The sequence below is a fragment of the Cimex lectularius genome, unplaced genomic scaffold (assembly GCF_000648675.2).
Source record: "Cimex lectularius strain Harlan isolate CLEC.00 unplaced genomic scaffold, Clec_2.1 scaffold260, whole genome shotgun sequence".
NCBI classification, from domain to species: domain Eukaryota; kingdom Metazoa; phylum Arthropoda; class Insecta; order Hemiptera; family Cimicidae; genus Cimex; species Cimex lectularius.
This window is the reverse complement of record NW_019392831.1, coordinates 580562-594693: the sequence shown is the minus strand read 5'-3', so window position 1 is coordinate 594693 and position 14132 is coordinate 580562. Positions and strand designations below refer to the sequence as shown.

The window sequence follows — 14132 nt, the reverse complement described above, 5'->3', positions numbered from 1 at the left end:
AAGTTGCTGTCTATCACTCAAGAAAAATTGTTTAGAGCAAATAATTGTAGTTGACGCTTTTGTGCCTGGTAACAGTGGGTAAACGTTTAAATTTTAAAATCGCCGAGGCGCTGTAGCGGTTTGTGATTGGAGGGAACTGAGAAACTAATTGGTTATGTAACATTCATGTTTATTTTACTTTTTTTAAACTTTTGTTACATCTTCGTTGTCATAATAATTAAATAATGATGAAAAAAGGTCGAAGAGTAGTAGTGTACTTATGGGGAACTGATTATTGATTGGCTCAAATCTATACACGCGTACATACACACAGTTCTCGCATTCCAACGGCAATTCCAGCTTTTGTGATGTACGATAAATTACCGGTAGTAAATGAAACCTTAACCTCAGGTGTTAGCAGTCCGGGGTCGGTCCTCAGTTTTACTCGTCCAGGCGCTGAGATTGGGCTTCAGGGGTCATTTCAGCTCAGAATCAGATCCGAAATCCATTCACTTAAAATACATTCTTTCTTATTTGAATACCTTCACTCCGTTAGGATGGTTGAATACTCAACTTAGTTTTACACTTACATAATCAGGGCCAATGGTGTACTCAATATTCTGCCATCAGTCCTAAGACTACACATTAACGCCAATAAATACATTCACTCTAAACACATGCTAGGGACATAAAACTATCAGTACAATGGGAGCCGCGGTAGCCAAGTGGTTAAGGCGTCAGACTCTCGGCTCGTAGATCCCGGCGGTCGTGGGTTCGATCCCCACCGTCGCCTTTGGACTTTTTCTGACGCCTAAGGGGACCGGTGGCTGCAATTGAAAGAAATTGACACAGCACTCATCAATGGAAGGAGCAGGATCAGATCTCAGCGACCCTGAATTTGGTCCTAACCCCCTTCCAAAATAAGTTTCTTCGATGGAAGAACCCCATTGGCTCAAATTCACACGTGTTGCGAGCCCCCTAAAAAATGGAGCCAGGGATAAAGTACAATAAGCTGTACAGCTGCAATGCTCAGGAGGGAACTCCTCCAGTTCCTGGTATACATTGGAAAAAAAAAAAAAACTACAATATAAAGTAATGCTACCCTGTTTCCTCCAAGAATCAGAACAGAGGACCCAAATGCTCGCTACTGTACTTAAGCCAGATTCTCATATCTTGTGGTATTCCACGTTCTCTATGAAGCTTCCTTCAACTAGGTAGAGTTAACTAAGGATGTAAATAATCATAAATGAGAGATTCAAAGAATTAATGGAAAATTGACAGTTTGGAGAAGCCAGTAGTTCGAAATGTAAATTTTTTGCCTGACATGAATAGAGATGACTCAGGATAATTTCAAAATATCAATAAAAGTAGGTGTCTGTAAACCTGTTAAAGAGATCAAGGGGGATGTTTTAATGAATAGACAGATTTTTAAGAACTGTACAGGGATTCCATCAGGGCCTATAAAGGCAGTTGATTTAAGATAAATCAATTTAGCAGATACTTCGTGAAAGGATAGCTTGTGAAGGTTAAACTGTTAAAACTAAAGATGATATTTGTGACAGGATCTGGAAGTTCTGAAAGACAGTCATAACATCCGGGAAATTATTAGTTATTTGTATTACCTACTTCCAAAGGAAGTAGGAATTATTAAAATCTAAATAACTAAATTTGCACTTAATAGGTCTAAATGTTTCTAAAAGTAACTGATATATCAAGATATGGGAAATGATTATCAATAATAAGTAGGTTCTCGTTAACTTTGGAACATTTTACTAGTTGAATAGAGGATATTAAATAAAGTACATATAGTATTATTGATGTTGACTGTTTTATTATATTGATGAAACCAAGAAATTCCATCTTTTTTGACACTAGTTTGTAAGAGTTGGTAAAGTTATTTGTACTTTCTATTTCTACGCATTTAGGTAGATTGTAAACACCATAAACTATAAAGATATGATTATGGTAACTATATATTAATTGCTCAAGAGAGTTGGGGGAATTATCAGAAAATTAAAAAATATTAGAATCATTGGAAAGACTGCCTTACTCTATGTTAATTATTTACTAATCCATATTTGTTTAGCAGTCATAATTGACCATATTAATTAATTCAATTAATTATTTTTTTATATAAGGTGTTGGTTGAGATGAAAAAGTTATTGTCACAAGCAAGATTCGAACCCTCAATCTTCAGTTCAATATGTCGCTGCGCTAACCACTAGAGCTGTCGTGACTTTGATCCACACCATCACATTTCACTCAGCACCAATATGACACCACAAGAATAGCACCACGCTTTATGTGAGTATGAAATACTTGGTTCAAAGATTATATTTACATCTGTATTGTAATTTTTCCAACCGACACGTTTTGCAATTCACCCAGGCCCTGATGAAGATTTGAAAGGTCAAAACAGGCAAAAAATGAAAAGGTGTGTTTTTTTTGTTTTTTTTAATAACCTCATTTTTGATCGCTCCTCACGAATTTAACAACCAGTTAATTATATATTTTGTGCAATAATTTCACACTTCCATGTTGTTAAATGACATAATTTTAAACGTAGTTCTACAACATTACAGTAATGTTTAACTGAGTTGAAAAGAAGCAAAAATATAAATTCTGTTACCTATCAATTGCTCTGTCAACAATTTTTATATGACAAATATTTTGTTTTATTTTAAAAATTAAATTTCCATAACATATTTAAACCATTCGGCGAGGAGTCAGCAGTTGAGATGAAAGCAAAATCATTTGCAAATAAATTGTTGGTCACTGATTTTTTTGTCAAATCATTGATGTACAGGAAGAGTAAAATTGGACTCAGTGCTGTTTCTTGGCTAATTACAGTCTTTAATTTCTTCTATTTGACTACATATATCACTTATTTGCACTATTTGTTTTCTAGAGGTAATGTATCAAGTGCTATTCCTCTTATTCCAACTTTTTTCACATAAACTGTTGCCTACTAAATGTACACATTGTTACATCCAGGAATGATCTTTTTATTAACATTTATTGCACACATATTTAGTAAATTTGGATATTAACCCCATATAAGAGTGAAAATCAAATTGGGAGTTTTCCATTGTTTTATTTTCACGTAATCTTTTAACCTGATTTTGATTATATTTTTGACAAATTACTAATTAATGACATATGGCAATAATATGAAGGGTCATTCTTTTATTCAGATTTACATACTGGTATAAGTACATATTGTAAATACATATTGGTCAGGTTCAAAATTTTTAAAATGTTCGGAGTCTGAAAGACTTAAAAATTTAACTGGGTCTTTTTTAAAATAAACTGTTATAAAATATTAATGACTGACGACCACTGTTTTAACCATTGCGTTAACTCACCTGAGGAAGGATTAAAATAAATCCGAACGTTGTGGATAAAAACTGGTTGTGGTTTTTTTGAGATGACCTATTATCCCACCTTCAAGAAGGAAAAATCATAAGTTAAACTATTGAGGTCCAAACATAAGAAAACATCGGTACTGGTATAACTGAGGCAATTTTATATTTGTCTAAGAAAATGTTTCTATAAAGTTGTTAAATAAATGAATGAAATAGTGGCTTAATCAAAACATCTAAAACATTTTTGAAGTGAAACTGTAACCCTATCTAGCCTTCCTTGGTTTCCCTGGATCTTTCTGGAAGTGCGGAAATCAGGGAACAAGTTATAAATATATATGAGTCCTAACTTGTTATAAATAAATAAATATATACATATATATATATAATAATAAAGTTAAATAATTTCTTTGGACGAATGTGTTTTTAAAAACCTTTTATTCAAAGAAATTACAAATAAGTTACTGATATACATTCAGAACTTTATGAATCTAAATCAAATCTCGTCGATATGTTTTTTGTAAATCTGGCTTAAGACTAACGTTTGTTAAAATGAAAATCCTTATAAAATTTCTAGAGTGGGAGAGAGTGCTGATGACAATTCTAGGAGCAACACCTGCATCCTAGCATTGTCATCACATTATTTATTTAACACAATGTTTATACTCGTATATAACTCCTCCCCCCTTAGAGAGAGCTTCCCTGGAAGCTCGTGAAAAAAAAAAGAAAAATATGACAATTATAAAAATTTGAACTAATTTATTCTATTCTAACGTATTATTTTACATTTGCAATAAACCACACCTGTGGTTACTTAAGGCTAACATACTTTTCTTATATCTATACAAAATAATAGTGATTACAGTTAATATGACGGGTAGAATTATATACAGAAGGATAGTCCAAAGGCTGGGATTAACATGTACAGATGGAGTTTCTTGAATGTTGTGGATGAAGGTTGGTATGTCCATTTCCAATTTTTGTAGATGAGCGGTGATGTTCAGGTTCTTCATCTTTTCCATTGGGAACGACAAGCCACTCAACCAGCGTGGTCTTCCAGAAGTGCGAGTCTGTAGGTTAACCTCCTTGTTCCTGTAGAATAGAGTGCTGTCTTCTGCATCTATGAGGAACAACCCTTTCAATTTATGCATTTCCAGGCCACTTGAAGTTTCTATTTTAATAGTGTCAGGTTTCGCAAAAATTGCTAGGTATTGGTTAATTTCTGGAATTCGTTGCAGTAAATTGTTGGCTATTTTGATGTCAGCAATCTGGCAATGTTCCATGTTTTCATGAAGCAATATATTCTCGCCGCAAGGTGTTGCTTGATGAACCTCCTCCTCGGTGGAGCAAAGGTAAACTCCGTTGATTTCAGGGCACAGTTTTTTCAGTGGTTGGATAATCGAATTGTCTCTTGACTTCAAAAAGTATTTGTACTCTGCCAGCACAGTTATAAATTTGTTTTTGTAATAAGATGGAATGGAAAGTAGACAATACAGGTCATAATCTGTTTGTTGCGTTACAGGTAGTGACAAATAGTACACAATTTCATTATTATAATATTTACATTTAGTTTTTACCATTGATTCAAGTTTTAGGATATTCTCTAGTTTTAGTTCAAATGGAAATCCACCGGGATAATGTTTTAATAATTTGTTTAATTCATTAAACATATCTCTAGGTTTGATTATACTGGGATGTAGTCTCCCTAGATTACAGAATACAATAGAATTTTCTATTTCCCTTAGCATATCAGAGATTAATTCAAATAATATAACAAGTTGGTTAAGCATATTTTCTAATTCTAATACATAAATGTCCTTATTATTATCCCTAATGATATTATTAAGTTCTACAATTTTATTTTTTAATTCTACATTATTAATATTTATTTCCTTAATCAAATCTTTATAATTTTTTATTAACATATTGTTTACAGAGTATTGACTATTTAATTGATAATTAAAGTTATTTACATTATTCTTTATATCTGCTAACATTTTTTCATAATTTTCGCCATCATAGGCGTCTAAGTTACCTGTTATGAATTTTACGATGGATCCTAAACCGTTTATTATTCCTCTTTTTATTCTAAATTTTCTCTGTACAATTAACGCATTTAGTTTTTTGCTTATTACACTGCCTTCATAATTAATAATTTTAAAATAATTATTTAATTTTTTCTTTATATCAGTGTCGGTTTTTGCCAGCTCAAAGATTTTCAAATAATTAACGTTTAACTCACTGAATTTGGTGTCTAATTCTGTAACATTGTAGTAATGAATAAGAGTGTGGTGTGTTTGTTGGATTTTCGCTTTTCCTAGCCTTATGGGTAGTATACCAGGGTTTGTTGTGATGTTTTTGATATTCAGTCCGTTTGTATAACAGCTGAGGATGGACCTGGAACAGCGTCCATTTTTTGAGTGGTTTTCCTAGGTCTTTGAACATCTGACAAGTGGATTTTACTTTGTGTGTTATAGTGTTGTGCATTTAGTTTACCTAATTTCAGAGTTCTGTTGATTGATTTTAGCGTTTGTTTTTTATATTTGTTTTTTGTTTTACTTTGTTTTTGTTTATTTCGTATATATACCTCTTCGGGGATATCAGGTAATTCTTCTCTCTCTCTCGGTTTAGCGTTGCTATAGTTGTTTCTTTGATTTTCGAATTTAGTTCATTAATCTTTTGATGTAACAAAAGAGTTTTCTGTTTGTGGGTGTTTATGTTGAATTTGAGTTTTAACGGTCTTCTGTCGTATTTCGTCACTTTACAAATCTCACATCTGTTGATGAAATTTTGAATTGATTTTCTCATGTTCGGCCAATAATAACAACGTTTGATTCTTTCCGTAGTTTCTTCGATTCCTCTATGGTTTGTTTTTCCAGTGTGGTAGTTTTCAATGATTTCTAATTGTTCTTCCTCCTCAAATACGTCTATTAATTTTGTCGTGTGTTTGAAAAACTTGAGTTCTGAGTGTTTAAAGTGTTTTACCATTACGGAGCTAAATTGTTCATAAATGTCGTCTTCGAAGAAAAGGGAGTATTTTGTTTTCGGGACTATATATGTTTTTACGAACTCTATAATGTCTGATTCGAAGTTTGTTTTTGAAATTTGAATTATGAGCCTTGTTTTGTTTTCATTTAACTTTATTATTTTCGGTTTAGTGGGACTGTTCTACTAATGATATAATTATTTGGTTTTTCCCGATATTAACCGGTCCTTCGATAATGGGGATGGTTATTATCGTATTTCCTTCCGCGTTGGAGTGAACTGTCTCAATGTCCGTTCCATTGTCATTTTCAAGTTCGTCTAAATTTACGATAACTGATTGGTTTTCCTGTATTTCATTAGGGTTTTTGAAAACTTCTTCCGCGATGTCCGGATTTTCTAGAAAGAATTGCGTAAGGAAGTCATTGACTTCTTTGTCTCCTGTGTCATCATAGTTCACATTTAGTTCACGTGATAACGCATCAGCGACTTTATTATCAGTGCCCTTGCAATGCTTTATCTCACAATTATTATAGTTTATATGGGGAACGATCGCTTCACCGGATTTTACATTTCTTATGGGAACTTTTATTTGTTCTGCACTCGCACCTATATTATATATTGCAGTTTAGTTATTGTTTTTTTGATACGAGATTTTCAACGTAGTGTGTGGCGTGACGAGCTGATTATTTTCAAGATCGATTAAGTAGATATGTAAGAGCGTCTAAGCCTAATAAGAGATCAATTTTTCGTGAAATTTAAATATCCTAAATTTTAAATGTAATCCGCTAATTTCAAATAGATCGTTAAATGGAATAAATGTACTAAATTTCTCGGTCGAGTTTCCGTGTGCCGAAGTTATTTTAAACGGGTCTAATTTTATTGATTTTTTAAAATGTTTGTGTGCTACTTCAGGATTGATAAAGGATGTTGTACTACCTGTATCAATTAAAATTTTGAGAGGTGGGTTTCTAAATTCTATATATGGGAGGTTTGCTTGGTTGCATTGTGTCAAGTGATACTCGGGTAGAGGCTTTTGTTTTCTAAAAAATGATCCATGGGTTTCGAGCTCGATTGATTTTAGTGTTGTGAATTTTCTGTGGCGGTTGTCTGGTTATTTAAGTGATGAATTTCTTCTACCGTGTAATTTGGACGGTGTTGGCCGAATTTGGAATTTTGCTGCGTGAAAAAATTATTGGGTTCTTTGAACGATTGTCTACTTTGTATCGACATGGGTGTCGGTCTGATGTCACGTCCGTTCGCGGCTTGAATTCGCGGTGCGAAAATGGTGTTTTGTGTGTTAGATTTTGTATTTTGAGGGAAATTAAGATATTGATTGGGGAATCTTGCTGGGTGTCCAATAGGTGGTTGAAATCGATGTTTCCTTGAAGGATAATTGTCTGGTTCCTGAAAAGTATTCAAGAACTGAAAATCATTCGTAAGGATATTTAATGCTTCTGTGAAATTACTTGGATTCCTAGTCCGCATAAGTGAGCCTAGAGGTTCTTTTAGACCTCTTAGTAAGACACGGAGTGCGACGCTTCTCGCATAATCAATTAAAGTGTTGGATTGAAGGGGATTGTGGTTTTTAAAATATGCTATTTGTAAGTTTAAAAGGTTTTGTACTCGTTGATAGAACTCATACGGTGTTTCGTTTTGTTGTGTTAGTCTAGAGATGTGGAGAGTGAATTCGTCCCTTTTCTCGGCGTATCCCTCTAACAATGCAGTTTTTAAATCTGCCCAGTTTGATACGTTACTATTTTCAATCACTTGAGCTGCAGGACCTTTTATCTTATTTCTTAAGCATGAAAGCAGGTATACATTTTGGAAATTATTAGGGTGGTTAGTGTCTACAAATGTTAACTAATTTTTCCGATATGTCTATGAATCGCGTAAGAACGGTTGGGTCTCCATTGAATTCCGGAATCATGTCCAGAAATTCTCTTTTAAATTTTGGGAGAGCCATTTTTGATATTTGTTAACAATTAATAAAAATTTTCGTTTTTTAAGAATATGTTAATAATTTTACAAATTTAAATGAGATTATTTTAAATGTTTCTTACATGAAAACAAGAGCTCCTACGACCATTTTCGCTGGTTCTGAGGGCCTAGAAGTTCGATGTCGTTGTTCGGGAGAAAAGTTCATATGCGTTGAACTCTTCACCGATCATTGATTGTCCGATTGCTGATTAACGTTAAAACGGAAAGTTACTCGATTATAACTTTCGACAATGTCCAGACCGACTGCGCCAGTTAAATAATTTCTTTGGACGAATGTGTTTTTAAAAAACTTTTATTCAAAGAAATTACAAATAAGTTACTGATATACATTCAGAACTTTATGAATCTAAATCAAATCTCGTCGATATGTTTTTTGTAAATCTGGCTTAAGACTAACGTTTGTTAAAATGAAAATCCTTATAAAATTTCTAGAGTGGGAGAGAGTGCTGATGACAATTCTAGGAGCAACACCTGCATCCTAGCATTGTCATCATATTATTTATTTAACACAATGTTTATACTCGTATATAACTTATATATACCCTGGGGTTCTAAATTTACTTCACTTTCTATATCAACATTATTTTTCATAAAATTTGAGAGTACATATCTTTCCAATTTCTTATAGCTAATTATACAACATATGATGATTACAATGAATATAAAATACAGTATACATGTCCATATGGTAGGATAGGTAAACATATTGGTAGAGATATTTATTGAGTTAAAGGTATTCGGCGAAATCTTCTTTAGGTTGAAGTTCCATAGTTTTATGGTAATCCCTGAAGATTGCTTCGGTGAAATTAATAGGTTGATGTTTTGTATCAAGGTAGGTTTTCCATAAGTGAACGATTCGAAGATTAGCGGCTTGTTTTGTACATCATTTCTTCATTCTTAGCCTTAATGAGAAATATTCCTTCCATGGCTTTAGTTTCGATGAAGTTATGTTGTAGTATCTTGATTTTATCCGGGGTTGTGAATACTGCCAGAAATTGGTTGATTAACGGAATAAAGACTAGTTGATTATCCTGGACTGTGAGTTTACTGAATTTGCAAAGTGTAGTGTTTCCAGTCAGCAGGAGTTCTTCTGTACAGGAATCTTGATGAGTGGATATTAATCTTTTGGAACACTGGTATACCTTGTGCTTTAAACAGCCTCCATTAAGAGTTATAATTTTATTATTTTTCGATTTTAACACATAATATGCATCTGGTATTATAGTAAAAAATTCATTTTTATATTTTCTTGGAATGGGATATAAGTTAAATAATTCAAAAATTTCCTCAGAAAATATAGGCAGTTGGAGGAAATAAGTTACCCTAAGATCGGTATCGATCGTACAATGCATTCTTAACATATTTTCAAAATTTAATAAATCTTCAAATTTTACTTCTAGCAAGAGGTGAGGTTTTAAATAATATTCTAATCGTTTTAATTCTTTAAATAAATTATTACTACTCATTATACGTGAGTGCATGATTTGTAATTTACAGAATGTTAAGGAATTTTCAATGTCCTGAAGAGTATTGAAGAGCAGTTCATATAGTATCTGAATTTGGTGAAATGCATCCTTGATTTCAATTATTTCTGCTTGGTATTTTATTTTCCGTCCTATTAAATTTATTTTGTATTCCAATTCTTCGCCATTTGTCTGAAGTGTTTGAATAGTTTCATTGAAATTTATAATTAATTCATTATTTACAGAGTACATAGATTTGATTTGATTTTCAATATCTATTTGGTTGTCTTTAATTTGATTGATAAGATTGTCAAAGTTTTCCTTGTCTGTGTTGTCTAGGTTTCCTGTAATAAATTTTATAACTGATCCAAGTCCATTAATAAGTCCTCGACGTTGTCGGTTGGTTCTGTGCACACTTATATGGTCAATTTTTTCGTCGATGAGTGATTTGGAATAATTTCCACTCTTGACAATGTGTCCGCGATCACATTTTCAGATCCTTTTTTATATTTAATATCAAAATTGAACTCTCCTAATTTTAATCTCCACCTCAATAACTTTGAATTTGGTTCTCTCATAGAGAATAACCATTGTAACGGGCGGTGATCACTTAGGATTTGGAATTTTCTACCATAAAGGTACGGCCTAAAGCATTTAGTAGCCCAGACGATCGCAAGTAATTCCTTTTCAATTGTTGATAGTTTCGTTTCCGATTCACACAACGTGCGGCTGGCATATGCGATTGGTGGTCTCTACCATTGAAATTCTGACTTAGGACAGCTCCTCTAATGCAACATTGCTGGCGTCCGTTGTTAGGGAAAAAGGTTTTGAATAGTCCGGGTATTTAAGGATCGGTTCGTTTATCAATATATGTTTACATTTCTCAAAACATTCCTTGTATTCCAATTCATTGGCGTTGATGGTGGCTCCCTTTTTTAATTTACGCGTTAGTGGTTTCGTTAATTCAGCGAAATTGGCGATAAATTTTCTGTAATAACCGAGGAGTCCGAGGAACCCTTTGAGTTGTTCGGCTGTTCGGGGGATTGTAAATTTTTCAATAGCACGTATTTTATCGGGGTTAGGTTTCACGCCTTCAGGAGTTACAATGTGACCCAAATAAGCTACTTCCTTTTTAAAGAATTCCGTCTTATCTAACTGAATTTTTAGATTTGCATCTTTTAAGCGGGTTAAGACTCTTCTTATGTCTTCTACATGTTCCTGAAGACTAGTGCTATATATAATTACATCATCGAGATAGATTTGACAATTTTTTAATCCTGACAGTACATTGTTCATTACCCGTTGGAATGTTCGTGGGCTATTTTTCAATCCGAACGGCATTCTGAGGAACTCGACCGTTGTCCGTAGAAAAGGCCGTTTTAGGAATGCTTTACGGTTCAAGTTCTACTTGGTGAAAACCCGATGTTAAGTCCAACACGGTGAAATATTGACTGCGTCCCAATTTGTCTAACAATTCCGTTATATTCGGTATAGGATATACGTCGTCAATGGTCTTCTCATTTAATTTTCTGTAATCGATAACTAGGCTCCATTTCTTTTGTTTTGATGCGTCTAGTTTTTTGGGTACTATCCATACTGGAGAATTCCATGGAGAGTGCGAATTTTGGATGATTTTTTGACTAAGCATTTCGTTAATTTGTTTTTCTATTTCGTGTTTGTGGATTTCAGGGTATCTGTATGACCTAGTGTAAACCGGTATTTCGTCTGTGGTTCTGATGTAATGTTTAATTTTATTTGTAAATGAGAGTGCTTTACCGTTTGTGTGAAATATTTCGTTGAACTCTTTAATAATTTTTGTTGTTGCTGCTTTCTCCTCAAAATTCATATGGTCGGTTCTAATTAAATTAACCATGGGTTCCGTCATTTGACTCTCAGATGTTAGAGTGTGTGAAGTTTCAAAATTTTCTACAAAAATTGGGTTTTTAATTTCCTCTTTTCTGGTGTTTCTAGTTTTTACCATTGTTTTTGAATTCCTGTTTATTATGTTGTGGTTCGATTTAGGTATTTGATAATAGAGAATTTTAATTTTCTGACGAGGAGTGCTAAGTGTGTTTGTTCTGAAGTCTATGTGGGCGTTCAGCTTTTGTAGATTGTCGAGCCCGATTAAAATATCGAAATAATCGTGAAAATAAAACACAGTGAATTCTAGGAAGAGAGAATCAAAGTTGAATAATTCGGAGCAATTTATGACAGTGCTGTATTTTTCTAAAGATGTTCCATGGGCTGTTTGGATTTTAAATGGTTTGAATTTAAATTTTGCGTTAAAGTATGTTTTAGCAATATTTGGTTTGATAAACAATTTCGTACTACCTGTATCGATAAGGATTTTTAAATTATTATTCGGGAATAAAATATATGGTAGTATGCTTTCGGTAGTATTATTGAAGTGATATTCGGGAATTTTTCTCCATCCTCTAAAAAATGGTTCTGACGTAGTTCTTTTGTTTCTATATCCCCTGAAAAATTTTCTGTTAAATCATATTCAAAGTCATTTTGAGACTCGTTGTCTTCAAAATTTTCCGTAGTTGCAACGTTATTTAACCCTTCTAATTTATACCTGTTTTGTCCAGAAGTTTTATTAAAATTGTGAATGTTGCGGTTGAATGTGGGGTTTTGTTGCGTACCCCGTGTGGAAATGCTCATAGGTGTTGGGTGTATGTTTTGCCCGTTGTGAATCTGTTGTTTGGGTGCAAACATGTTTTGTTGGTAATGAGTCTGTTGGGAATTTCCTGGTTCCTTTGTGAAATTTTTAAATTGAGATGTCGCCCCTTAATGTAAGAATCGTTGATTACCGGGTGATTTATTAATAAATTGAGGTCGTGTTGTGAAATTATGTTGTTTTAGGTATTGATAATCGTTGTGAAGAAGACTTCCGACTTCAGGCAGAGTTTTCGGATTTCTATTAGCTAAGTTACTTCTGAATGGTTCGTTCAGTTTTCCCAATGAAGTTGTGAACCACCCATTTTTCGACTACTTCGCTGACCGCTTCTTGCTGTTGGTCATTGTAGTTTTCTAGTCCGAGTGTGCCTTTAAATTCAAAGAATCTGTCTTGTGTCTCTTCATATAATTTGTATTTGTTGTTGCTGGTAAACTCAAGATTTCATTCATTATTGTCTCTAAGTTAGATGTCTGTCTGAAACTATTCAGCAAATGATTTTTCATGCCATGCCATGTGTGAAATGTGTGGTTTTTCGTCTGTTCCCTAGCCTTCCCTATTAATTTCGATTTTATACCTAAGAAGGCAACTGCTTTTTTGTATTCGGTTAGGTCAGGGTTCAGCGTACCAAAAAGAACTTGAATTTCATTTACGGCAGAAATGAAACTATTTAGATGGTTTGGATTACCATCAAAGGTAGGAATTTGATTTTATACCAAAATTTAACTCTTGAATCCTATTCAAAGCTATTTTACAATTTTATTCCTTTTATGTTATTCGTAAAAAAAATTATTATTATTTTTATTTTTTATTATTATTATTCTTTTTATTATTATGATTAGTATTATTTTTATTATTTTACTCAGTTTAACAAACACCTATATTTTATACTTAATTTTAAGTAAATGTTTGTGTACATTTGAAAATAAAATAACAATCGAAAAATAATAAAATTTTATGAACTTACAGTATTACTTCAAGGTATACCATGTTCCTTTCAAATTGCAGATGATGTTCGGTCGGCAAGTTAACTGTAGAAACAGATGATCTTCAATGTCCTCTTGAGATCCTTTGCCGTCCTACCGACTGCGCCAGTTAAATAACTTCAACTGCGGATTCCTTTTTAAAAAAAACTTTATTTGAAGTTACAAGAACAAGTTTTAACCTAATTTAACGATGTACTCTCATCAAGCTCTAGGCAAGGAATCATTATTAAAAATACAGAATTAAATAAGTAGGTCTCTTGGGAGGGAGAAGGTGCTGACTACAATACTAGGAATGACACCTGCATGTAAGCGTTGTATATATATATATATATCACTATTTTGTTAAATAAATAAGGTGATGACAATGCTAGGGTGCAGGTGTTGCTCCTAGAATTGTCATCAACACTCTCCCATTCTAGAGATTTGATAAGGATTTTCATTTAACAAACGAGTTAGTTTTAAGTTAGAACTAAAAGAACTGAATGTACATCAGTACTTATTTGTAATTTTTGGAATAAAAGTTTTTAAAAATGCATTCAACAAAAGAAATTATTTAACTGGCGCAGTCGGACAGGACATTGTCGAAAGTTATTGAATGAATATTGAGTAACTTCCGTTTCAACGGTTAATCAACAATCAGACAATCACCAATCGGTGAAGTGTTCAGCACATATGAACTTTT

The 14132-nt window shown here is 33.2% G+C and overlaps 2 long non-coding RNA genes across 4 annotated transcripts in view; both read left to right on the top strand.

Annotated features, from left to right (window-relative positions):
- Nucleotides 1-116: 116 nt before the first annotated feature.
- LOC106672339 overlaps nucleotides 117-14132 on the top strand; it is a 43145-nt gene continuing 29129 nt past the window's right edge. The window contains exons 1-3 of one of the 3 annotated variants that reach the window (XR_002910585.1): nucleotides 117-151; nucleotides 2118-2283; nucleotides 2368-2413. This is a non-coding gene — a long non-coding RNA (uncharacterized LOC106672339). Of the gene's footprint in view, nucleotides 157-200; nucleotides 350-2117; nucleotides 2284-2367; nucleotides 2414-14132 lie in introns of those variants that run through there. The other 2 variants (XR_002910586.1, XR_002910584.1) reach the window with 2 other exon arrangements.
- LOC112127473 lies at nucleotides 8816-13589 on the top strand. Its single transcript, XR_002910589.1, has 2 exons — nucleotides 8816-12878; nucleotides 13473-13589. It is a non-coding gene; the product is annotated as an uncharacterized LOC112127473 (long non-coding RNA).